We start from the raw sequence: 27816 nt of genomic DNA on the forward strand, positions 1-27816 counted from the left end.
ATAGAACATTGGAAAATGATTACCAATGCGTCCACGATTTCTAGAGCCACCTCCTTAAGTACCCTGGGATGCAGACCATCAGGTCCCAGGGACTTATCAGCCTTCAGACTCAACAGTCTATCCAACACCGTTTCTTGCCTAATATAAATTTCCTTCAGTTCATCCCTTACCCTAGTTCCTTTGGCCACTATTACATCTGGGAGATTGTTTGAGTCTTCCCTAGTGAAGACAGATCCAACGTACCTGTCAACTCATCTGCCATTTCCTTGTTCCCCATAATAAATTCACCCATTTCTGTCTTCAGTGGCCCAATTTTGGTCTTAACTATTTTTTTGCTATTCACATACCTAAAGAAGCTTTTACTATCCTCCTTTATGTTCTCGGCTAGTTTACCTTCGTACCTCATTTTTTTCTCCACGTATTGCCTTTTTTGTTATCTTCTGTTGCTCTTTAAAAGCTTCCCAGTCCTCTGGTTTCCCACTCATCTTTGCTATGTTATACTTCTCCTTTATTTTTATACTGTAGCGGTGTGCTACATGCAGCGCTAAAACCTGTTAATTAACAGATTTTACACCAGCATAAAATTATAAAGAAATATATTTACCAAATTTACAGTTACAGAAGAAATACAAAAATTAAAGGGCTCATGACAGTTAAACCAATCCAATGTGCACATAAACACTGGAGCTCATTTCTGGAGTAGTCAGGGGTGTATCTCTTCTTGCCTAGAACCCACAGCCTACGTGACAGACACAGGCCACGGTTTGAACTTCCCTCAAAGTCCATCTTGAACAAACTGACTCTCCCTCAGGAGTATTGGCCCTTCCTCCTTGGAGCCATTCCTCTGCACAAAGCACTTCCTGCAACGGGGACTCTCCTTCGAGCAACATTATGCGGCATCTTCCCTTGTGTCCCGTTCCACAGCTCCCACCAAAAGGATCCCAAAGCAGGCTAATGACCTTCAGAAATCTCATCCTGCCCAGTTCTTTAGAGCCTTCTCTCACATCCCACGATCCTGATTGGATGACACATTATTCCTAAGTTGAACAAAATGGCTTCTTTTGCTGAAGCCAAAACGGTCTTACTAGCAGGACGCACTGATTTTACAGAAACTGCTAAAATTAAATACCTAACAGCATAGCAGTGGAAATCTTAACCAGGGTCCACACACAAGCACACGCACACGCGCACACACATTTATTACTTTGTAATTCACAGCTTTTATTATTATGTACTGCATTGAACTGTTGCCACAAAAACAACAAATTTCACAGCTTATGCCGGTGATATTAAACCTGATTTTGATCCTGATTCCTCTCTCGTTATGAGGAGTGATAACTTTAGTTACCAGGAGCGATTGGATTGGCTGGGCTTGGTTTTCCCTGGAGTGAAGGGGGCTGAGAGGGTGACCTGATGGAGGGTTTTGAAATCATTCGAGATCAGGTAGATTGTTAGAATCTTTTTCCCACAGTCGTGCTATCAACAAGAGGGCAAATTTTTCTTTACTGAAAGTGGTGGAATCCATAGGAAAATAAGATATAGGCGCAGAATCAGGCCATTTGGCCCATCAAGTCTGCTCTGTCATTCTATCATTGATGATCTATTATCCCTCTCAACCCCATTCTCCTGCCTTCTCCCTGTAACCATTGCCACCCTGACTAACCAAGAACCTATCAAACTCCTCCTGAAATACGCCAAATGACTTGGCCTCCACAGCCATCCATGGCAATGACTTCCACAGATTCGCCACCCACTGGCTATAAAAGTTCTTCCTCATCTCGGTTCTAGATGGATGTCCCTCAATTCTGAGGATGTGCCCTCTAGTCCTAGACTCCCCCATTCTAGCAAACACCTTGTCCACATCCACTCTATTTAGGACTTCCAAGATTTGGAAGTCAGATGTTGAGGAAACATTCAGACCAACACCTAAACAGACAAAGCATAGAAGGGTAGGATATAAAATGGGATTAGTGTAGATAGGCAAAAAAACATGGACATGATGGGCCAAATGGCCTTGAGCTGGGTGACTATTTGTCTTCATAAAGCTGGTCGTTGATATAGGTACAGACCAAAGAGTTGTCCTGTTATATATTTAGCCTGGAAGCAATCTTATTGAGGTCTATAATTTGGCCGATGTGTTCAGAGGGGATTTCTCTGTACAAATTAGCTGTTGTGTTTATGGGTAAAGATCAAGATCAGCTTTATTTGTCATATGTGCATCAAAACATTCAGCAAAATGTGTCATTTGTGTCAATGACCAACACAATCCGTGGATGTGGTCCGTGCAGACGTGGGCGTTGACATATAATCCCCTTTATAGAGAGCAGCAGTTATCGACCCCCCCCCCATCAGGGACCACCGGCTGTGTGAAGTGTCGCACTAACCACTACGCTCCCATTCCACTGAAGTTTACTCGACGGTGACGATGACCGTCCTTGGAAAATACCTCATTTTGCTGTAAGCCTCTTCGGGACAGAGAGACTATGTAGAAAGATTTAGAGCAGTGGGATATGGGCCAGTCGCAGGCAAATGGGACGAGCTTAGATGGTCCCCTTGGTCAGCATGCAGGAGTTGGGCTGAAGGGCCTGTATGCGTGCTGTGTTACTCTATAAAGGCAAAATGGATGATGTGTAAACTGTTATAGAAACACAAGTACATTGTCTCATAAAATTTTCACCAAACACCATTGAGACTTTACACTCAGTGGCCACTTCATTAGTGTCTGTGGCCTTCTGCTACTGCAGCCCATCCACTTCGGTGTCCAACCTGTTGTGTGTTCAGGGATGCTCTTCTGCACACCGCTGTTGTGATGCGAAGTTATTTGAGTTACTGTCCCCTTCCTGTCAGCTTGAACCAGCCAAGCCATTCTCCACTGCCCTCTTTCATTAACAAGGCGTTTTCACCCGCAGAAGCTGCTGCCCACTGGACTTCTTTTGGTGGTTTCTCGCACCATTCTCTGTAAAACTCTAGAGACTGGTGTGCGTGAAAACCCCAGGAGATCAGCAGTTTCTGAGATACTCAAACCACCCTGTCTGGCACCAACAATCATTCCATGGACAAAATAACTTCCATGGAAAATAATTTCTTCCCCATTCTGATGTTTGCTCTGAACAGCAAATGGACCTCTTGAGCATGTCTGCAAGCTTTTATTGAGTTACTGCCACATGATTGGGTGATTAGACATTTGTGTTACTTAATAAAGTGACCACTGAGTATATAAATGATCATTGTTGAGTGATCTGAAGTCATGAGTGCCAGTGTGATATTGAACTACAAGGTTTGAGTATCTCAATAAGCTGAACTTATTGCCTGCGGCCGTTTCCAAGCATGACTCTTTGAAAGGTCATCAGAATCAGGAAGCCGGTCCTTCTGGCATTGGCAAGGAGCCCGTTTTGGAATCTCCTCCTTCCTTCTCCAACCTTTGCCCCAAAGAAATTGGTCTTCAGTACCTCGACAGCCATTCTTTGCTCCATCCATTGCAGTTCCCCCCCTCAGCCACCTGAGGGTGCATTCCATTTACCACCCGTGACAAGTCTTGTCTTTCAACCTCAGCAGGCACAGATTGTCCCAAAGATCAGATTCAGATTATTCTCATCACATGTACATCGAACCATACAGTGAAATGTGTTGTTTGCACAACTGATAACACATGCCTTTACAACTCCCGTTCTCAGTATTTTTTTTAATTTACTCTACTTGTCTTCTTTTGCTCTTCAGTTGTGTGTCAATCTTGATTTGTGCATATTTCTATTTATTTCTATAGGATTTCTTCATTTTTGTGTAAATGTCTGCAAGAAATAAGTCTCAAGGTACTCTGAGATTCAAAAGAGGATCAATAGCTTTAAATTCCTTGGTGTTAACCTACACTAGACAACAATTTTTTCAGAAAGCGTTGCTCGGACATTGAACTCTTGGACACTACCTTACTTTTTAAAATATACAGTGTTTCAGTTATTTGCACATTTTTAACCTATTCAATATAGTGTAATGTGATTGATTGATTGATTTATTTATTTATTTATTTTATTCTCTTCTACATTATATATTACATTGAACTGCTGCTGCTAAGTTAACAAACTTTGCGTCACATGCCAGTTATAATAAACCTGATTCTGATTGCTCAGAATTTTTTATTTTTATTTATGATAGACCATGAGGCTGAACGCAAATATAATTTCACAGTACTTGCATCATGTAGGAATTTGTAGAAACAAGAAATTAACTTTTATTGAATATAATGCATTTAATTGAATATCGGTGCTGACACTTTGCAATAGTTCAACTAAGCTAAAAGTGTTGTGCTGATGATTTTCATTTGTACTCAGTGACTGAGACTTCCTGCTTAAGTGTACAACTACAATCAGGCAGCATTGATGGATTCCAGTTGCCCTAATACTGTTTCTCCGTGACGGCAATGTCCTGGTGAAACCTTCCACCATGCTTGTCTCTGACAGCACCAAGATTTGCAGGGAAGAAGTCTAAACGGGAATGCAGAAAATGAATCTTTACTGACATGTTGCACCTCGTGGTTTTGTATGCTTGAAGCATGTTGCCAACCGGCTGCACGTAGTTTGGTGTTCTGTAGTTGCCTAGAAAATTTTCAACAACATCCTTGAGTGCCTTCCATGTGATTTTCTCCGGTCCCACCAGAAATTCTTCGAATTGCCTGTCATTGATGACCTGTTTGATTTGTGGAACAACAAGAATCCCTTCTTTAATCTTGGCTTCAGTTATTCTGACTTGTAATAACAAATATAGGCAAATTACAAAAAACAGTGTGTGTTTGGGAAATCTCGTGGTGACTTTCATGATCAGCAGCCCAAATCCACAAGATACACCCGAAAGTGTTCAGGAAGCAAAATCTTTGTTGCCCAGCGATATCAGAGGATCTGTCCTGGGACCAGCATCATGGCAGTGCCTCAACTTTCTCTGAAACTTGCATAGATTTGGCATGTCAGGAAAGCCTGGACAGACTTTTATAGATGCACAGAAGAGAGCGTCCTCACAGGCTGCATCACAGCCTGGTACAGAAACACCAGTGCTCAGGAGTGGAAAAATTCAAAGTAAATTTATTATCAAAGTCCACATATGTCATCATACAAGACCATAAGAGCAGAATTAGGCCATTCAGCCCATCAAGTCTGTCCCACCATTCCACCATGGCTGATCCCGGATCCCACTCAACCCCATACACCTGCCTTCTTGCCAAATCCTTTGATTCCCTGACCGATCAGGAAACTATCAACTTCCGCCTTAAGTGTACTCACGGACTCGACCTCTACCAGTCTATGGCAGAGCATTCCACAGATTCACTACACTCTAAAAAAATTCCTCCTTATCCCTGTTCTATAGGGTCACCTCTCAATTTTGAGGCTGTGCCCTCTAGTTCTGGATACCCCCACCAGAGGGAACATCCTCTCCACATCCACCCTATCTAATCCTTTCAACATTCAATAGGTCTCAATGGGATCCCCTGGCATTCTTCTAAATTGCAGTGAGCACAGGCCCAAAGCTGCCAACGCTCCTCATATGTTAACCCCTTCATTCCCCGAATCATCCTCGTGAACCTCCTCTGGACTCTGTCCAATGACAGCACATCCTTTCTGAGATAAGGGGTCTAAAACTGCTGACTATTTTCCAAGTGAGCCTGACTGGTGACTTATAAAGCCTCAACATTATCTCTTTGTTTTTATATTTTATTCCCCTTGAAATGAATGCCAACATTGCATTTGCCTTCTTTACCACAGATTCAATCTGTAAACAAACTTTCTGGGAGTCTTGCACAAGGTGCAAGTCTTGCACTAAGTGCCTCTGCATCTCTGATGTTTGAACCTTCTGCCAATTTAGCTAACAGTTTGCACTTTTGCTCCTTTTACCAAAATGAATTATCATACAGTTCCCAACACTGTATTCCATCAGCCACTTTTTTGCTCATCTTCCAATTTGTCTAAGTCCCACTGCAATCACATTTCTTCCTCAGCACTACCTACCCCTCAACCTATCTTCATATCATATGGAAACTTTGCCATAAAACCATCAATTCCATTATCCAAATCACTGACAAACAATGTGAAAACAGCAGTTCCAATACTGACCCCTGAGGAACACCACTAGTCACTGGCAGCCAACCAGAAGAGGCCCCTTTTATTCCCACTCACTGCCTCCTGCCTATCAGCCATTCCTCTATCTATGCCAGTATCTTTCCTGTAATGCCATAGGATTTTATCTTGTTGAGCAGACTCATGTGTGACACCTTATCAAATGCCTTCTGAAAATCCAAGTAAATGACATCCACTGCCTCTCTTTTGTCCATCTGCTTGTTACTTCCTCAAAGAACTCTAACAGATTTGTCAGGCAAGATTTCCCTTTACAGAAACCATGCAGATTTTGACTTATTTTATCATTAGTCTCCAATTACCTCAAAACCTCATCCTTAATAATGGACTCAACACTTTCCCAACCACTGAGGTTAGGCTAACCGGCCTATGATTTCCTTTCTTTTGTCTTCCTCCCTTCTTAAAGTGACATTTGCAATCTTCCAGTTCTCTGGGACCATGCCAGAATCAAGTGATTCTTGAAAGATTATGACCAAAGCATCGGTTATCTCTTCAGCAACCTCTCTCAGGAGTCTGGGATGTCGTTCATGGTCCAGGTGGCTTATCCACCGTAAGGCCTTTCAGTTTGCCTACCACCTTTTCCTTTGTAATAGCAATGACACTCACTCCTGCTCCCTGACACTCACGGACCTCTGGCACACTGCTAGTGTCTTCCATGGTGAAGACCGGTACAAAGCACTCATCAAGTTCATCTGCCATTTCTTTGTCCCCCATTACTACCTGACCAGCATCATTTTCCAGTGGTCCAATATCAACTCCCACCTCTCTTTTACTCTATGTAACTGAAAGAAATATTCCACCCTGAGATATGTTTTCTTGCGGGCATTCCCAGTAAACCCAAGAGCCATAATAGACTCAATGAAAGACCGCGGACGAACAACCCATGTCCAAAAGACAACAAACTGCGCAAATACAAATGAAAAAGGAAATAATAAATAAATAGACAAAAAATATCGAGGATATGTGATCAAGAATCCTTGAAAGTGAGTGGGAACAGTTCAGTGATGGGGTGAGTGAAATTGAGTGAAGTTATCCCCCCCGGTCCAAGATCCTGATGGTTGATGGTAACTGTTCATGAACCTGGTGGTGCGAGTCCTGAGGCTCTTGTACTTTCTTCCCGATGGCAGCAGCACAAGGAGAGCGTGTTCTGGGTGGTAGAGCCCCTGACGATAGGTGCTGCTTTCCTGTGACAGCGCTCTGTGTAGATGTGCTCAGTGGTGGAGAGGGCTTTACCCGTGATGGACTGGTCCATATCCACTACTCTATGTAGGACTGGTCTTTCCATACCAGGCTGTGATGCAGCCCGTCCGTATACTCTCCACCACACAGTTTTAGATGTCATACTGAGTCTTTCTGAACTTCAAAAGGAAGTAGAGGAGCTGCTTGCTTTCTTTGTGCTGCGGCCAGATCCCCTGAAATGATAAGACATGAAATTTAAAGTTGCTGGTGCTCTCCTCCTCTGACCTCCCAGTGAGGTCCTCCCAATGGTCCTCTGGTTTCCTCTTCCTCCTGATGTCAGTAATCAGCTCCTCGGTCTTGCTGACATTGAGTGAGAGGTTGTTGTTGTGGCCCCACTCAGCCAGATCTCCAGATACAGCCCAGTCCATCACAGGCAAAGCCCTCCCCACCATTGAGCACACTGACCTGGAGCGCTGTCACAGGAAAGCCCCATCCGCTGTCAAAGACGTCTTTCATCTAGGCCACGCTCTCTTCTCGTTGTTACCATCGGCAGGAGACTTGGGTCTCACACCACTAGGTTCAGGGACAGTTATTACCCTACAACCACCAGACTCCTGAACCAGCGGGGACAACTTCACTCACCTCAACACTGAACTGATTCCACAAGCTACAGACCTGCTTTCAAAGACTCTTTACCACTTGTGTTCTCGGTACCTTATTTTCATGTTTTCTAAAATCTTTTTTGCTCTCTTTTGGGACTAGATAATTAAATTATATTCCCCTCTTCTCCCCTCCGCTATCCAGTTCCTGAATGGACTTTGAAAGTTTGGGCACTATCTCACTTTTTTTTAATATACAGTGTTTCTGCTTTTGCACAGTTTTTAATAATCTGTTCAATATACATAATTGATTTACTTGTTTAGTTATTATTATGTTTTATTTTATTTATTATTATTATTTTTCCCTCTCTGCTAGATTGAACTGCTAAGTTAACATATTTCACGTCACATGCTGGTGATAATAAACCTGATTCTCATATTTATTGTAATTTATGGGTTTGCTTCTCCTGCACCGCATCCACAAAACGAAGTATTTCACAGTATTTGTCAGTGGTATTAAACCTGATTCTCAGTTATCCTCTTTCGTACATCATTCGTCAGTGTTTATGCAGAATTTTTCATAGATTCTATCATATTTCTTTATTTTTCTGTAAATGCCCGCAAGAAACCGAATCTCAGTGTATTAATAATTTTTACTTTGATTTACAACATGCTCGTACTTCGATAATAAATTTCACTTTGATGCCGAACCAGCACAATTTAAGGATGTGCTGGGGGCAGCCCGCAAGTTTCGCCACATATTCCGGCGCCAACACAGAACAACAGAAACAACAACAACAACAGGAAAACAAGCCCCTTTCCCACAGTCACACATGTTGCCAACTCCAGGGCAATGTCATATTTCTCAAATATCGATCCTGATGTCAGGTGAGGACGAGAAAGCTGCAAGACCCCTCAACGTTAGAATCTGAATCAGGTTACCATACAACATATGTAAATATAAGTAGGGGGAAAAGAGTGAGGTCGTGTTCATTGTCCGTCCAGAAATCTAATGGCGAGGAGTGTGGGTCTACAGGCTCCTGTACCTCCCATTACTATTAATCTAAAGCCACAGATCATATTGAATAACAAATTTCCTGTCCTTCCCTCTATTTTCTGTTTTGATAACGAATATCAGGGCATCACTCACACAAACACACAGAGGCCTCAACTCCTTGAGATGAAATAACCATATAACCATATAACAATCACAGCACGGAAACAGACCATCTCGGCCCTCCTAGTCCGTGCCGCACTCTTAATCTCACCTAGTCCCACCTACCCGCACTCAGCCCATAACCCTCCACTCCTTTCCTGTCCATATACCTATCCAATTTTACCTTAAATGACACAACTGAACTGGCCTCTACTGCTTCTACAGGAAGCTCATTCCACATAGCTATCACTCTCTGAGTGAGGAAATACCCCCTCGTGTTTCCCTTAAACTTCTGCCCCCTAACTCTCAAATCATGTCCTCTCGTTTGAATCTCCCCTACTCTCAATGGAAACAGCCTATTCACGTCAACTCTATCTATCCCTCTCAAAATTTTAAATACCTCGATCAAATCCCCCCTCAACCTTCTACGCTCCAATAAATAGAGACCTAACTTGTTCAACCTTTCTCTGTAACTTAAGTGCTGAAACCCAGGTAACATCCTAGTAAATCGTCTCTGCACTCTCTCTAATTTATTGATATCTTTCCTATAATTCGGTGACCAGAACTGCACACAATATTCCAAATTTGGCCTTACCAATGCCTTGTACAATTTTAACATTACATCCCAACTTCTGTACTCAATGCTTTGATTTATAAAGGCCAGCGTTCCAAAAGCCTTCTTCACCACCCTATCTACATGAGACTCCACCTTCAGGGAACTATGCACTGTTATTCCTAGATCTCTCTGTTCCTCTGCATTCCTCAATGCCCTACCATTTACCCTGTATGTTCTATTTGGATTATTCCTGCCAAAATGTAGAACCTCACACTTCTCAGCATTAAACTCCATCTGCCAATGTTCAGCCCATTCTTCTAACCAGCATAAATCTCCCTGCAAGCTTTGAAAACCCACCTCATTATCCACAACACCTCCTACCTTAGTATCATCTGCATACTTACTAATCCAATTTACCACCCCATCATCCAGATCATTTATGTATATTACAAACAACATTGGGCCCAAAACAGATCCCTGAGGCACCCCGCTAGTCACCGGCCTCCATCCCGATAAACAATTATCCACCACTACTCTCTGGCATCTCCCATCTAGCCACTGTTGAATCCATTTTATTACTCCAGCATTAATACCTAACAACTGAACCTTCTTAACTAACCTTCCATGTGGAACTTTGTCAAAGGCTTTGCTGAAGTCCATATAGACTACATCCACTGCCTTACCCTTGTCAACATTCCTCGTAACTTCTTCAAAAAATTCAATAAGGTTTGTCAAACATGACCTTCCACGCACAAATCCATGCTGGCTACTCCTAATCAGATCCTGTCAATCCAGATAATTATTAATACTATCTCTAAGAATACTTTCCATTAATTTACCCACCACTGATGTCAAACTGACAGATCTATAATTGCTAGGCTTACTTCTAGAACCCTTTTTAAACAATGGAACCACATGAGCAATACGCCAATCCTCCGGCACAATCCCCGTTTCTAATGACATCTTAAAGATCTCCGTCAGAGCTCCTGCTATTTCTACACAAACTTCCCTCAAGGTCCTGGGGAATATCCTGTCAGGACCCGGAGATTTATCCACTTTTAAATTTCTTAAAAGCACCAGTACTTCCACCTCTTTAATTGTCATAGGTTCCATGACTTCCTTACTTGTTTCCCACACCTTAAACAATTCAATATCCTTCTCCTTAGTGAATACCAAAGAGAAGAAATCGTTCAAAATCTCTCCCATCTCCCTCGGCTCCACACATAGCTGACCACTCTGATTCTCTAAGGGGCCAATTTTATCCCTCACTATCCTCTTGCTTTTAATATAATTGTAGAAACCTTTCGGATTTACTTTCACCTTATTTGCCAAACCAGCCTCGTATCTTGTTCTTGATATTTATTTATTATTGTTATCTTCTCCGTGGATTGTCACCTTGTCGTGGTGGAGAAGCTTGTGTGGTCCTGAGATCCCGAGAGCGATGCATCTGGAGCTACATTCCTGGTAGGGTCACCCATGGTGGTAAGGCCGAGGGTGAGGTCCCTGACAAAGAACAATCCAACCAAGACCTCAACGGTGGAACAGGCGGACAAAGTTACTTCGAACTCAACAGCTGTGAAGGCGATGAAGGCTGCAACAAATCCATCAGCTCCAATCGTCGTGGTTTCCACGCCATTGGAATCAGTTGGTTGATTTGTGAAGTATCGTGTGCTTCTTGGAGTGCAACGTCAAGTACATGTTAAACAAATACACGCACAGGCATCTTCGCTCTGTGGAAACGGAACGAAGACCATCATCCTCGATCTCGAGGGATAGCCACGACAACAATTATTGTTATTTACTTTTTTCATATCTGTACAGTTTGTTGTCCCCTGCACTCTGTTTGGGAGGCCTCTTGTTGATTCTGTGATGGTTATTATTCCATAGATTTGTTGAGTATTCCTGCAAGAAAATGAATCTTGCATGTGGGGACATCTGTGTACTTTGATAACAAATTTACTTTGAACTTCGAGTTATCCACACATATGCTCTGCCATTCAGTGAGATGTTAGTTTCAAGCCTACCATACTACCAAATCTCCTTCTCCACTAGTTTGTCCTTCATTCAACAGTCTTGTAATCTCGATTTTGAGATCAAGCCTTTTATCTTCGAGCTCACTTCTCCTTGAGGTTTTACTTGCTTCAGTGATGAACTGCAGACTTTGGGCTGGGCTCCTGGACCAATTTCACTCGCCCCAGCGCCCAACTGGCTCCACGGCTGTGGCTTTTTCTCCAGTCCTGCTGAAGGGTTTCTTTCCCAAAGCTGCTGCCTTGCCTGCTGAATTCCTCCTGCATTTTGTGGTGTGTGTTGCTCAGCTTTCCAGCATCTGCAGATTTTCTCTTGTCCGCGGCTGTGAACTCACTTTCTGTGATTCGTGTGTAAAGAGGGTTTCTTCTTTTTGTTAACTAGCAGGAATGCTAATTTACTGATAACGAGAATGGTATTCCTTTGTAAACCAAATGGGGATTAATGTTCTTTCTTCTGAGTCTGTAAGCTTTTGTTGACGGGCTTTTGGGCAGATCAGCGCGAGGGGGTCGAGAGAGAGAACGCAATGCTGTAAGCTGGGTGAGGAACGGACCCCAAAGGGGGGTCCGAGGCCGGGAGATTCTCCGAGGAGGGGAGGGGATGAAGCTAGATGTGCTTGGTTGACCACTCGGAGGGTCCTGAGCGGTTTGGAGAGTCCGAGGAGTTCGGAGGGTCCTGAGCTGCGAGTCGAGGAGTTCGGAGGGGATCGAATGGTGGCCAGAAGACTTCAGTAATTGAGCTCCAACGGTTGTGCACGAAGTGGTTTGGACTTTGATAAGTTTGGCGCCTTTTCTTTAATTTTCTCTTCATATATACTGTATCGTTATTAATCACTTAGTTATAGTAACCTTTATAAATTGTACTCATTTAATCGCATATGGTGTACTGTCTGTTTTTGGGCGAGGCGGGGACATCACACAGCATCCACACCAGCTGATTACCCAGTTTGGCGGGGCCGAAGGCTGCTCTCCCTAGACAAGAACAAGCTGAGCGAGCCTGAGACCACCCAGGGGATTACATTGTGGGGGCTCGTCCGGGATTGATTTCAGAGGAAGCTGTGTGATCACCCTCTTTAAATTGTGTCTGCGGCGAAGAGCTGGTGTGCCTTTGTGGGTGTGCGATTGCTGGTTATCACTGCGTGTGTGTTGGGTGGGGTGGCTGCTGTTGGTAGCCTGGAGGTCTTTGTTCGAGTTCCGACTAGTGCTGACGAAATGGTGGTGGGACCATGGGCTGTCCGTACTGTTTGGAGAGTGAGGAGTGACAGGTTGGGATGTTTCAGCAGTGGTGAGCTCCGCCCGGTTATTGGAATAACATCCAGCCCTAAAGGGGCGGAGGCATGGGCGGAGTGGACCTCTCAGTTGTTGGGTGAGTGGCAGTGCTTGGCTGAGGAAAAGCGACAGGGACGGGTTGAAAGTTTGAGTAGGCGGGCTGGTGACTTTGTTAGAACTGTCAGGCGCAATTACCTCGAAGTGACAGCTGCCAGTTCTGGGAAAGTGTGGGAAAATGCGTGTGGTTCGACTGGAAGACAAATGCCGCAGCTGGGGGGCTTATCATATCCGTGGCAGGAGATTGGTGGAAGTTTTTAGGGTATCTCTTTTTGCCTAGGGGGGCAGATAAATTGCTTGTGGTGCCAAGGGGATCTGTCAAGGGGATCAGTTGTTCCATTGATTCGAGAGGTGTCGGGAAACTTAGAGGAGGCCCAGTGGGGGAACTGCTTGGGGTCTCTGGGGGAGCACGTTCCCAGCAATGTACCAAGGAACTCCCGAAAGGAGCAGACCCTATTCCTGAAGGCTTAGAGGGACCACGCGCACAGGTGTTGTTACGGATGGATGGAAGTCAAGTTAAAGCCATCCTCGGCACCGGGGCGCCAGTTAAGTTGCTGTATAGTTTGTTTTATAACCGTTATTGGAAGCATTTACCCTTGACGACATTGAGAACACTGGAGATTCGGGGTACCAGTGCCGGTGATTATCCAGACGACGGTTGTTGGTCAGTGAAAATGGAGTTCTTGGAGGCAAATGTGGAGGAGACTGAGGTTCAGGAATCGTTAATACTGATGTGTCCGGACCCTGTTGAGACGGGCAGCGTTTCTGTTCTAGAGAGAACCAATATCCTGCTGGTGCGCTTGGGGGCCTGCCCGGAGGAGGCGGGTGAGCACTGTTTGGAGGCATTGTCGATGCACCCAGAGTTTCGAGCTGCTTGTGTGGACGTGTGTAGCAGCATTGGGCTGATACCGAATTCAAACAAGAGACAGTGGCGGTACGGCCTGGGGGAAGTATCTGAGGGTGAGACCCTCTTTTTGGACGCTGCGAAATACCACGAGGGAGGTATTGACCGCTGAAGACACCTCGGAGAGAGAGAGGTTGCGGCGACTGGCCCCTACAGCCGTGGAAGACGTAGGCAGCGTGTGTGTGTGGATATTGCGTTGAAGAGGCGCACTGTCAGTGACCAGAATATGGCCCTGAGGGCCAGAGAGGCGATGGCCTGTCTGAGTGGTGTGAAGTGGTTTAAGGTGCTGGATCTGAGGAGTGGATGTTGCCAGATCCCGATGGGTGAGGCCGACAAGGAGAAGACGGCAGTTATAAATTCCCTAGGAGTCTTCGGGTCCGAAAAGATGCCACAGGGCATATCAGGAGCCCTTGCAACCTTCCTGCGGGGCAGGTGGAAGACCATAGGGGATGTGGAGGCGTTTGGAGTTTTGGTGTATGTGGATGATCTCTTGGTGTTTGGATTTGCCTCAGGAGAATATGAAGTGAGGTCGTTACAGGAGCAACTTAGAACTACCGAGTTAAAGTGTTTTCGGGACACGTGCCAGGGCTGATGAAGGTCGCAGCTCATGAGTGACTGTCTCTACGGAATCAAGTTTGAAATGAAGACGGAGAGACTGGAGAAAGTGATCTGGAACCATTCGGAAGACTTACAAGTTGGAGAGAATGAAGAAAGTTGTCTGACTGAGGGTAATAGCAAACTGAGAACCCGGAGAGGGGAGTTTGTGGAGGTGAAGAAATTACAGACAAATCTCAGAAGAGGGAAGCGGAAGCTTGAAGGGAACCTGAAGATGACCATCGACAGTTCAAATGAAGTGCAAAACCTGAAAGTTGATCTGGAAGAAGTCATGAGGAAGAAAAAGCTGGAGAGAAGTGCAGTGAATACTGAACAGGAGGCTGAAGAGACTGCGGGAGCAGTGCAGGCCACGTGTTTCCGTTTGGAGAAGATCAAACAGCAGCTACCGATCGCAGAAATGAGGAAGAATACAGATTTGATAGATAATGTGCTGGATGTGTGGTACATGCTGCCTTTTGCTGACTTTCCCTTGATTGAGGAAGAGACCTTTGGCCCTTCTCCCATTGAGTCAGGTGTATCGGGGAGGGTTAGCTGTGTGCAGTGTGGGGCATGAGTGAGAGGTTGAGAGAGGAGTTGGTAGTGGGCCCAAGGTATCCCTAGTTGTGTCCGAGCCTGAAGGGTTTAGGTGAGGGGGTATGGAGGTCTCAGAAGGGTTAGGGAACTCCCAGATAGTTGGCCTAAGTAGCGCCTGAGGAACAGGGCGTGAGGGTTACTGTGTGGGGAGGAGATGTCACTGTTTGTGCTTGGGTTACGGTGTGTTGGCAGGAAAGGTGGCGAGTTATTTAGTAGTCATGAGGACATGACTTTTATTTGGTGGAGGGAGAGTGTAAAGGGGGTTTTTTCTTTTTGTTAACTAGCAGGAATGCTAATTTACTGATAACGAGAATGGTATTCCTTTGTAAACCAAATGGGGATTAATGTTCTTTCTTCTGAGTCTGTAAGCTTTTGTTGACGGGCTTTTGGGCAGATCGGCGCGAGGGGGTCGAGAGAGAGGACCCAATGCTCTAAGCTGGGCGAGGAACGGACCCCAAAAGGGGGTCCGAGGCCGGGAGATTCTCCGAGGAGGGGAGGGGATGAAGCTAGATGTGCTTGGTTGACCACTCGGAGGGTCCTGAGCTGTTTGGAGAGTCGAGGAGTTCGGAGGGTCCTGAGCTGCGAGTCGAGGAGTTCGGAGGGGAGCGAATGGTGACCAGAAGACTTCAGTAATTGAGCTCCAACGGTTGTGCATGAAGTGGTTTGGACTTTGATAAGTTTGGCGCCTTTTCTTTAATTTTCTCTTCATATATACTGTATCGTTATTAATCACTTAGTTAAAGTAACCTTTATAAATTGTACTCATTTAATCGCATATGGTGTACTGTCTATTTTTGGGCGAGGCGGGGACATCACACAGCATCCACACCAGCTGATTACCCAGTTTGGCGGGGCCGAAGGCTGCTCCCCCTAGACGAGAACGAGCCAAGCGAGCCTGAGGCGACCCAGGGGGTTACACGTGTTCTGTGTGTTGATTGTTTACTTTTTAAGTTGTTTACACGATTTGTTCTATTTGTTTGGCATATTGGGTGTGACAGTCTTTGTTGTGTGGGGTTTTTATAGACCCTGTTGTGTGTTTTGTGTCTGCCCGCAAGAAGACAAATGTTAAGAATGTATATAGTAAACATACTTTGATAATGAATGTACTTTGGAGCTTTTGAACTTTGACCAGAGTCAGACTCAGATTTACTTTCCCTGTGAAATGTGCTGTTTTGTGGCCCCCTGTGGAGGAGATGAATTGTCCAGGTTTTGGGTTAAATCCCTGAATCAGAACTGAGAGGGGAAGGAAGAGATGGCCAATTTCCAAAGGAGAGAGGAGCCTGAGGTGTTCGGTGGTCTGAGGAGGAGTGAATGGTGACAGGTAAGTTCGGTCCAGTAGGGAATTCAGAATCTAGTTTATTATCACTGTCATACATGATGTGAACTATGTTGTTTTCTGGCAATGCACCACACAAAGATAAAAAATTACAATGTATTCCAAACATAAGCCGTGCATAAAATGAGTACTGTTCAGAGTGATAGTGGAGGGGAAGAAGGTATTTCTGAATTGTTGAGTGTGTGTCATCAGGCTCCTGTACCTCCTTCCTGATGGTAGCAATGAGAAGAGGGTGATGGGGTCTTTAATGATGGATGAATCCCAGGAATATGTTGAGTGTACCTTCCCTGTTATGGCTACAGGACACGCCTGCTCTTATTTAAAGGAAGGGGTCAGTGAGTGAATCATTTGCATTGAGACATTTTGGTTGTGGGACTTTGGGAAGTGATCACCTGCTCTTCCACCTATTTGGTTATTTGGGGCAGCTGCTCAACTGGGCCAAGAATTATACTAGTCCCGATATGTCCCAGTGAACTGAATCTGAATCTGCAGCTGAAAAATGGGAACTGTGGTAAGACTATTTGCTAACCCAAATTCCAATTCATATTCCTTCCTTCTCCTACCCAACCAATGAGCCCCTGAAACAACTTGAATCTGAGTCGTATCATAACAACAGCCTTGCACTCAGTAAAATCAAAGAGCTGATTGTGGACTTCAGAAAGAGCAGGAGGAAGGAACACAAACCAATCCTCATTGAGGGATCAAAAGTGGAGAGAGTGAGCAGTTTCGAGTACCTGGGTGTCAAGTTCTCTGGATATTGATGCAGCTATCAAAAGGCAAGGCAGTGGCTTTGGAGTTTGAGGAGACTTGGCTTGTCTCCTAAAACACTCAAAAATGTCTACAGATCTACAATGGAAAGCCTTCTGACTGGCTGCATCACTATCTGGTATGGGGGATGGGGATGGGGGTTCTGCACAGGACCAACAGTTGTAAAATTAGGCAGCTCTATTTTGGGTACTAGCCTTTGTAATGTCCAAGACATCCTCAAGGAGCGGTGCCTTAGGAAGGTGTATCCATCATTAAGGGCCTCCACCACCAGGACATGCCCTCTTCTCATTGTTAACATCAGAAAAGAAATACAGAAGCCTGAAGGCACACACTCAGTGACTCAGGAACAGCTTCTTGCCCTGATTTCTGAATGGATATTGAACCCAGTAACTATAGTTACTGTAATTCTGGATTTTTCTGTATTTCATTTCACCACTGCTGGGAAGTTAAATTTCATGATGTAGGCCAGTGATGCTAAACCGATTCTTGTTTCAGCAATAATACCATGTAGGCTAATCTTACAACCTCTTTTCAGAATGTCTTCCAAATCCCTTTAGAACTGCAGCAAGCACCTCAAAGCCATTGAACGGTATCACCGAGACTAATCTGCAGAGACCAGGTTCTCTGGAAAGAGAGGATGTTGGGCTGGATTGGAGGACTTCAGTTCTGGACAGAGATTGGATCCCTGGGAAAGGCAGCTCACAGATGTACAAAAGATCCTGGACAATACAGGATGGATGATCCTCCGGGAGATACAGCCTGAGTACAAACGTCAGAAGACAACCCACCCTTCTGCAAACCCCCTGTGAACATTCACCTTTGACTTTGCAGGTTCCTTTTATTTATTTATTTAGAGCACAGAACAGGGCCCTTCGAGCTGCAACAGCCCAGCACCCCCCCTCGATTTAACCCTTGCATAATCACAGGATAATTTACATGACCAATTAAGCAACTAATCAGTACGTCTTTGGACTGTGGGAGGAAGTTATGGGAAAAACATCCTCTTGTTTACAGAGGACAGAATTGAACTCTGACCCCCTCCCCCGGGCTGTAATATATTCACACTAACCGCATTGTTACCGTGGCAACCCCTTCTAATCGTTAACATCAGACTCAGGTTTAGTATCAGGTTCTTCTTGTTCCTTTCCGCGCATCGGGCGGCATCCTTGCTGTTTCTTTTAGCCTTCCACTGTTTCTCGCGAGGCCGAATTACTAGCTTGACGCTCAACCCAGAACGATGGGAAAACCGAGAGGAGCCAGTCGGATTCGAACCTGGGACCACTGGCCTCGAAGTCCGGTGCTGATGCCACTGCACCACGCTGGCTATCATATTTTTATCTGATGTAAAATTTGTCTTGTGGCAGCAGAACTGTGCAAAGACATAAAATTCAATAAATCACAAAAATAAATAAGATTGCAAAAGAAAGGAATATTGAGGCAGTTCACAGTAATCTGATGGTGCAGGGGAAGAAGGCATCTCTGAATCGTTAAAGCCAGAGACCATTAAATTGGTATTGGTTTATTATTGTCACATGTACCAAGATGCAGTGAAAACTTGCCTTGCCTGATTTGTTTATACAAATCAGATCATTAAGCTTCGAATAACAAAATATGATAACAATGCAGAATAAGGTGTAAAAATTGCCAAAAATACACTGCAAGATAATAATGAAGTAGATTGTGAGGCCTGAGTTCATCTTATTAGACAAGAGTTATCAGGAGCTGTGCTTGAGTCTAGTGGTATGTGCTCTTGTATCTTCTGCCTGATGGAAGAGGGGAGAAGAGCGGAATGTGTGGGGTCTTTGATTATACTGGCTGCTTTACCGACGAAGCTAGATGTGTGGACAGAGCCCATGGAGGGGAAGCCGAGCTGTGTCTCTGCAACTCTCTATGGTTTGTTGAGGTCACGGGCTGAGCAGCTGCCATGCCAGACCATTATGCATCCAGACAGAATACTTTCTATGGTGCATTCGGCAGGGACAAACCAAATTTTTTCTGTCTCCTGAGAAGGCAGGGGCATTGGTGAACTTTCTTGGCCTTGATGACTAGGTGTTTGGACCAGGACAGGCTATTGGTGATTTTCACACCCAGGAACTTTAAGCTTTCAATCTCAACATCGTTAATGTAGACAGGAGCATTGGCATTGCCTCCCCCACACCCCCTTCGGAAGTCAATGGCCAGGTCTTTTGTTGACATTGAGGAAAAAATTGTTGTCATGATACCACATCACTAGGCCATCTCTTTTCTGTACTCCGACAAGTTGCTGAGATGTGGCCCACCATAGTGGTAAATTTGCAGAGGGAGTTTGCGCAGTATCTGGCCAGACTGTCATTGAGTGTACAAGGGGTAGAGTAAGGGGCACAGGACACAACCTCATGATAAATTATTACAGTACAGAATACTACATGTGTGGCCTCATCAAAGACCCTTTATAAATGAAGTGTGGCTTTGAGAATGAGGGCATCCATTATGCCCAAGGTTACAAAGGGACATGAGAGTTTAGCAAGAGGCAAAGATCATCCCCTCAAATATTTGGTATGAATATTAAAATGCCTGAAAGAGTGCCAGTGATTGAGCAAGCAGCTAATGGGCGGTTAGATTACGTGGAGGTCCAGCAGCACAACGCCAACAGAGGAAACTTCACAGAAGTTGCAGGTCTTCAAGTACAAGGGGGTGGGGGAAAGGGCTACTTCGAGCGCATGCGCAAGCAGTGGGGCTCTTGCTCTTGCGCAGTGCAGACGATTTCGGCGCATGCGCAGAGGCGGCAGTGCCCGCAGTCGGCTGCGAGCAGCAGAGACGATGGCGAGCTGAGAGCGGCGGGTAATTAAAAACACCCACTCCAAGGTCAGTCGAACCGCTTTCTTCGCGCTGATGGTAGTTTTTGCTTGCTCGTTTTTAAAGAATGATAAAACGCCGTGGTGGTGGGGAAACAACATCTTTATGTATATGCGTGAGGGAAGCGACAACCAAACCTGACGGCCTTGACGGAAGTCCCTTCGTACCGCGTCCTCACTATTGGTCGGTGGTCCTTTGTGATGTCAGGGGTAACACAATTGATTGGGGGCTGCGTTGTCCGTCACTTTGATGGACGGGAATGCTGCAAGTTAGGTTGCGGTGGGGGGAGCGCTCTGAAGTTGCTGACATCGTTTTTTAAAGGGATGGATGGATGGATGGAGGGAGGGAATGGGATCAGTTCAGGTAAAGCAGCTTCCAACCGAGGGTCTGACCCGGCATTTACAAAACAGACTCGTATCTTGTCAAACACCACCTTATTTACAATGGGGAACATTGGCACTTGGGCTCTGAGTATGACCATTTAGTGCACATTTTATTTGGAAATCGAATAATCGGAGCTTATATACTTAAATGTTTCTGTTTCGTAATCCAAATAATAGTATTGACGTGGGAACCCTTTCAAAAGTGCCTTTAAGTTCCTTAGAGTGCATACTGTTTTGACAGCTGAACTTGCTGGCCTATACTTAAGATTGAGGTGGAGTATGTTTTTAATCTGGATGGGAAGGTTATGAGCACTGAAAAGACGTATTTGCGATTCCTGGCCCTGTAAAGGTGCCAAGTTCTAATCACTGTACATGGGCAATTAAAATTAACTTGTCTTTATGGTTGATAACACAGATATTTCTAACGGGTTGGGTGCATTCTCAAAATCAGTCAGCACCACCAGGAAATAATGCTCTTTATATTCTTCACTGAGTCATGCGTGACGAAGTGTAATTGATAGCTCCAACTTTTATAGAGGGTCTTATTAAAGTAAGGATCAACTATCATTCATAAGTTCATATTCAGGCTTTTGCGAAACCTCCCGGTATATTTTCTTTATGAAAGACTTGGCTGCAGCAGTTCAACAAGGCATGAAAAATTCAAATGGTTCAATTTAATATCAGAATGTATACAGTATACAACCTGAAATTTATACTCTTTGCAGAGATCCACAAAACAAGAAACCCCAAGACTGATTGATAGAAACATCAGAACCCTGAAGCCCCCTTCCTCCCTTCCATTGCACAAGCAGAAGCCGAACCATCGACCTGCTCCCTCCCCCCCACTTGCACCAGCAGAAGCAATGAACACCCCCCCACACCATGCAAGCAATAGCAAAAGCCCCCGAAGCAACCTTGATCTAGTCCATCAAAATTTACAGTCCATAACCCAGTACTTTGGTATCTCAGACAGGTTCTCTCTCGCCAGCGGGGGGAGAGAGAAATCACTCCTGCAAGAAGGAGCAAACCACTGCTCTGATGGGCAGTCTTCCACCTTGCTTCGCCAAGGCTCCCCTCCCTCCCCCATGTCCCCTGTCTCGATGACCAACAGGCTGTTACTTACCATCAAAGAGGATCGCTCCAGTACAGAGGTCTTCCAACAGTTGTCTCAATGTCTCGTCTCCCATCAGAATCTGGTTCCTTAACACACACGTACTGTGAATTTTTTTTGGCAGCAAACCATAAAAAAATTAAAAGTTACAATAAAGATAAATAGCGGAAAAGTGGAATAGAGAGGTAGTGTCTATGGACTGTTCAGATGACAGGGGAAGAAACTGTTCTTAATATCTTTAGGCTTCTGTGCCTCCTCCCTGCTGGCAGTAATGAAATGAGTGTCTTTCGTGATGGATATCACCTTGAGGCATCCCCTTTTGAAGCTGACGCAGTGGTGGGGACCATTGTGCCTGTGATGAGCTGGTTGAGTTTACAACTCTCTGCAGCCTCCTTCAATTCTGCACGTTGGAGCCTCTGTACCAGATGCTGACACAACCTGTCGGAACGCTCTCCCCCATACCCCTGTGGAAATTTACCGTGGTTATCGTCATCTTCAGCCTGCCACCACTACTGTGACGTAGACTGATGACAGCGGTTCACCGGAGTCCTGTGTCCTGGGCCAGTCCCTCAAGCTGTCCCCAGGTGTAGCCTCCTCTGAGGATGAGGTCTTTGGAGCTTCTGCTGCTCTGGGTTTTTACACAATGGCGTTGCTAGCGCCAAGCTCAACCCTCCTTCTTCTGTGGCTGTGGTTGGAAAAGTCCTCAAGCTCCTAAACCACCTCAAAGGGCAGTTAGGTATGGACAATTAAATGCTGGCTCACCCCGCAAAGCCCACATCCCTTGAATGAAAACTTTCTGAAGAAAAAGAGTGGTGAGTGTTGTCTTGCACCGTATTGTGGTAATGTTATGCTACAGGAACACAGCACATAATGAACAAATGATATGCTACAAGATCCTGTAAGTGACACTGAATTGGAAGAGTGCTGTTAATTAACTTTTGTGTCTTGGAGGAAGGATTAGTTCTGTAGGCTGTCCTAGAATTATTGCCATAGGATCAGGAGATTTGCAGGCTGTTGGTTTGTACCATTGCATGTTATTGTAAACGTGCCAATAACATTATATCTTCTCACATAGTCGTACACCTCGCTCTTTATGTCACCCTGTCAATCTTCAGGCCATACCACTCCGGGACTTGTGCAGGTATTATTTTGTGACTGTATGTGCTGTGTTTTGCACCCTGGCCCCAGAGAAACAATACTTTGTTTAGCAACACAGAAAAGTGCCGGAGGAACTCATCTGTGGAAATGAATGAACAGTTGATATTTCGGGCCGAGACCCTTCATCAGGACTGGTAAGGAGGGGGAAAGATGCCAGAATGAAAAGGTGAGCATAGCTAGAAGGTGGTAGGTGAAGGAAGACAGGTGGGTGAGGGAGGTGAAGGGCTTGGAGGATAACTCGAATGTTTTGTTAGGTGAAGACAGGTGGGTGGGGCTGGAGGATAGCTCGAATTTTTTGTTTCGCTGTATGCATGTGTATGGTTGAGTGGCCAGAAACTTGAACTTAATGCAATTAAAGAGTAGTAACTGCTGCAGTGTAGCACTCTCTCCTTTAATGTCACTAGGTTTCTTATTGTCATATCCGTTGAGGTACTGTGAACAACTTGTCTTGCATACTGTTAATTAGATCGTTTCATTACAACATTACTAAGAGCATTGACAACATCCAAGGTAAGACAAGAACAGAATGCTGAATAAAATGTAGCAGCTACCAAGAGAGTGCAGTGCAGGTAGACAATAAGGTTGGAAGGCCATAATGAGGTTGATTGTGAGGTCAAAAATCAAACTATTATCCTAGGGGACCAACTATTCAGTAGTCTTCAAATAGCGGGATAGGATCTGTCCTTGAGCCTGGTGGTACATGCTTTCTGGCTTTTGTATCTTCAGATCGATGGGAAGAAGGAGAGAGAATGTCTGGGATCAGTGGAGTCTTTGATTATGTTGGCTGCTTTACCGAGGCAGTGAGAAGGACAGAGGGCGTGCATGGAGGAGAGGATTTCTGTGCCGCGCTGAGCTGCGTCCACAACTCTGCAGTTTCTTGCGGTTGTAGGCAGAGAGCAGTTGCCACCGTAGCAAGCTGTTATGCATCCAGACAGAATGCTTCCTCTGGTACATCAGTAAAGGTTAAGAGCCGACGGGGACGTAGCAAATTTCTTTACCCTCCTGAGGAAGTAGAAGTGTTGGTGAGGTTCACCCCGGGAACTTGAAGTCCTCAACCCTGTTAACCTCAGCTCTGTTGGGAGCAGGTGCACTGCCTCTCTTTCTGAAGTCAGTCTTCTGTTGAGGGAGAGGTTGTTGCCATGACACCATGTCTTCTCCCTTTATTCCAAATCATCGTTATTTGATATACAGTCCAGCATGGTGGTATCAACTGCAAACTTGTAGGTGGGGTTTTGTAAACCATGTCGTCATGAGGACATGTAAGGCCCACAGGCGTGCAAAGAGCAGCACAACACACCAATAAACTGGAAAGGCTACAATACAACAAGTTGTGAGGCTATTACAAGGATCTGAGGGTTTGTGTAACAAGGAGGGCTGGGTACTCTGAGACACTTTTCCGTGGACTGTATGAGATTGAAAGGTGAGCTGGTATGTGAAATGATGTGGAGCTGCAGTGTTTTTCTCCAGGGTAGTGGAGTTCAATACCAGAGGGCATATTTTGAAAGTGAGAGGGGAAAGGTTTCAAGGAGACAGATGGGAGCAGATTTTTCACCCAGAGTGTGGTGTGTAAATGGAAAGAGGTGCCAGAGGGAGGTACATTTATGACATTTAAAATATCTTTGGACGAGTACCTGGCTAGGAAGGATTTGAGGAGATGTGTGCTAAACACAGGCAAATAGGACTTGTGTTAGGCATTTTGGTTGGCTTGGGCAAGATGAGCCGAAAGGCCTGTATAGTTCTGACTCTAATACGACTATCATTTCTGTGCTTGCTCTGAGTTATTATGGGAAGCGAGGGAAGGAATTACTATGCCCTTGGTAGTGATCTTTACGTCCTCACTGGCCACAGCAGTTGTTGGGTGGCAAATGTTATTCCTTTGCTCAAGAAAAGGATTATGGATAACCCTGGAAATTATAGATCAGCGAGTTTTCATTCAGTGGTGGGCAAATTATTGGAGAGGATTCATAGAGGCAGGACTTATGAATACTTGGAGAAGGCTGCCTCTTCAAAATGAAGGGAAGCAGCATGAAACATCAACTGTTTATTCCTCTCTGTAGATGCTGCCTGACATGCTGAGTTCCTCCAGCATTTTGTGTGTGTTCCTCAAGGTGGGATTATCTCATTATCCTATTGAACACTGAATAAAATTAGTGTGGCCTTGAGGCTGAAATGCTCCTGATTTTGTGGAGATGGAAAAGTAATTTTCATTCTGTTGTCCTTCGAACAGTTGTGACAATAAACCTGATTCTGAAGTGCAATGTGTAAAAGGCTTGTAGGACTGACGATTGCACAGAGGCATTCAGACTGAAAACGGGCAGAGGGAATTGGTTGGATTCGCATCCGGCTGTTGTGAGTCTCTTGATCCCTCAGTCTACATGTTTGTGACCCTAGCCCCAGCTGCTCTGCACTTACTCTGTAATTGTGGTACTACAAGTTGAAGCCCAATGGTCAAAGCGGGAGTTTGGACACTGGAGGCCTGTCCTGAAGTTGGATGATTGTCAGTGTTTGTGTGTGAGAGGGAGGAAAGTAGCTTGTTTGCTGCTTAACTGAACATTGTGGGCATGCTGTGTTGCCGCAGGAATGTGTGGAGACATTTGTGGACTGTCCCCAGCACGTCTTTAGGCTGTGCTGGTTGTTAATGCAAATTAGGCATTTGATGTTCATGTGTTAAATAAATCTGAATGTGAAGATCGATATTTATTCTCCTCTCTAGATGCTGCTGAGATCCTCCAGCATTTTGTGTGGGTTGCCATGTTTTGCATTCTCATTGTTATTTTCCTTTGTACGACCTTGATGTACTTGTGTCTCTTCAGATACCATTCAAAGCAAAGATGATCACTGTTTCTGTGACTCTGGGTCATTGGAGAGAGGTGCTAGGTCCAGGACTAGGAAGATGTGGCAATCGGTACTGAGAAAGGGTCTCGGTCCAGAACATCGACAGTTTATTCCTCTCTGTAGATGCTGCCTGACCTGCTGAGTTCCTCCAGCATTTTGTTTTAGTGGCACAGTGTGGAAAAGGCCCTTCCAGCCCTTTGAGCCATGTTGCCCAACAACCCACTGTATAACCCTGGCCTAATCACAGGACAATTTACAATGACCAGTTAACCCATATGCTTTTGGACTGTGGGAGTAAACTGGAGCACCTGGAGGAAACCCACACGGCCACAAGGAGAATGTACAAACTCCTTACAGAGGACGCTGGGATTGAACTCTGAAATCTGATACCTTGAGCTGTAATAGTGTCACACTAACCGCTGCACTACCTTGGTGCCCGAGTGTGTTTATATGTGTCACTCCAGATTTCCAGCATCTGCAGAATCTCTTGTGTTCAGCATGGCCTTGAATGATGGGGATTATAAATCAAACCAGGTTTACAGAAACCTAACTCTCCTGACTGGGTGTTTCCCTGGGGACAGCACTGGCAGCCGGTCGCCAACTCGACGTTGTTGTTTTCTTCTTTACTGAATGATCAGTGTGTCCTAAGACAATCAATACTCTGAAGCACAGTGGCCATCATACAACCTGTGGGTGTTTCTGCCAATAACGAGTGCATTGTGCCGAGCAAAGTCTTGATAAATTCTGAATCCAGTGAAGGCTTCTTTGTTGATCTGCTCTGCCTGCCATGTAGTTGTATGCACAGGGAGTAGATGGGCTTTGTTAGCATGGAGGACTCCTGGTTCTGCCTCCAGGCTACGCCTACGCCCTACTCCTGCGTCTTAAATTTCATAATTAAAAATTTCCATGGCTCTGTTTTATTTTGGTAAGGTTGTTCTTGTAGTTTTCCACCCCTCGTGTTATTTTATTCAGACTCTGTCCCCTGCCCATTTCACCCCTCACTTCATGCCACAGCCAAGGGGCTTCATGTCAAGTGGGTTGATAACTTTAGATTCATTGCCGTTAGTTAGCATAACAAAGATCTGTCCTGGGACTGGCACCTGAGTGCCATTACAAAGAAAGCACTGTAGTGCCTCTACTTTCCAGAGGTTGCGCAGATTCGCACGTCATCTGAAAATTTTGTAAACTTCTATTGATGCACAGTGAAGAGTGATTGCTTACCTAGCAGTTGGCCTGGTATGGTAACACCGATGCCCAGGAACAGAAAAGCCTACAGAAAGTGGTGAATACACCCCAGTCCATTACGTGCAAAGCCCTCTCCACCACTGAGAATATCTGCATGGAGTGCTGCCACAGGAAAGCGGCATCCATCATCAAGGACCCCCACCACCCTGGCCACGCGCTCTTCTCACAAATGCAATCAGGAAGGAGATCCAGGGGCCTAGGGTGCCATCAGGTTCAGGAACAGTCATTACCCCTCAACCATCAGGCTGCTGAGCCAGAGTGGATTAACTTTAGTCTCCAACTCTCAATTCTGAACTGATTCCACAACCTATAGACTTGCTGTGTTGTTTGAGGACTAAATTATTGGCCTGGCACAAGATGGACCTACCTCATCTGCAGAAAAAACTGTTGGATGGTTTACACCTGGCAACACGGGCGCTGTCTGGGTTCAGATCCATAGCCCCTGCCAGTGCAGCATAGTGTTGGGAGTGTCAGGTTAAGGATAATCTTCCTCCAACTCTTGATTTTTCCGAAGTAATTTAAAGACAAAATGTCTAAAAGTGATATTAAACCTGATTCTGATTCTACAACCAACTGGTACTTGTTATCTATGACAATTCCTTCCATCTCTCCCCAACTCATCTGATCACCCTATCCTACCTCTTTCTTATTAGGATTAACTTTAAGTGAACTCTTGCCAAGCCAAACTGTGGAAGAACCCTGTGCTTGCTGTGTAGATTGGAATCAGCGCTGCATCATGGGTACCGGCCTCCCCAGCATCGAGGGCATCGTCAAAAGACGATGTCTCAGAAAGGCAACATCTGTCATTAAGACCACCATCATCCAGGACATGCCCTCTCATTGCTACAGAAAGTTGTAAACTTTGCTAGCTCCATCGTGGACTCTTGCCTCCCCAGCTTCAAGGGCATCTTCAGATGGCAGAGCCTCCAGGGCAGCATCCACCATTCAGGACCCCCATCATGCAGGACATGCCCTCTTAATGCTGCCATCAAGGTGGTGGTACTCAGCATTTCAGGAACAGCTTCTTCCTCTCCACCATCAGATTTCTGAGTGAACAACGTACACCATCTCACTTTTTTTTTCTTTTTTTGCTCTCC

The 27816-nt window shown here is 45.1% G+C and overlaps 1 protein-coding gene across 2 annotated transcripts in view; it reads left to right on the top strand.

The window, feature by feature from the left end:
* Window positions 1-19892: 19892 nt before the first annotated feature.
* The window catches only part of pi4kb (phosphatidylinositol 4-kinase, catalytic, beta), a 128492-nt gene continuing 120568 nt past the window's right edge, over window positions 19893-27816 (top strand). For both annotated transcript variants that reach the window (XM_059980221.1, XM_059980222.1), the window contains exon 1: window positions 19893-19996. The gene's annotated coding sequence lies outside the window, so the exon portion shown is untranslated. The remainder of the gene's footprint in view (window positions 19997-27816) is intronic.

The sequence above is a fragment of the Hypanus sabinus genome, chromosome 9, assembly GCF_030144855.1.
Source record: "Hypanus sabinus isolate sHypSab1 chromosome 9, sHypSab1.hap1, whole genome shotgun sequence".
Taxonomy (NCBI): Eukaryota; Metazoa; Chordata; class Chondrichthyes; order Myliobatiformes; family Dasyatidae; genus Hypanus; species Hypanus sabinus.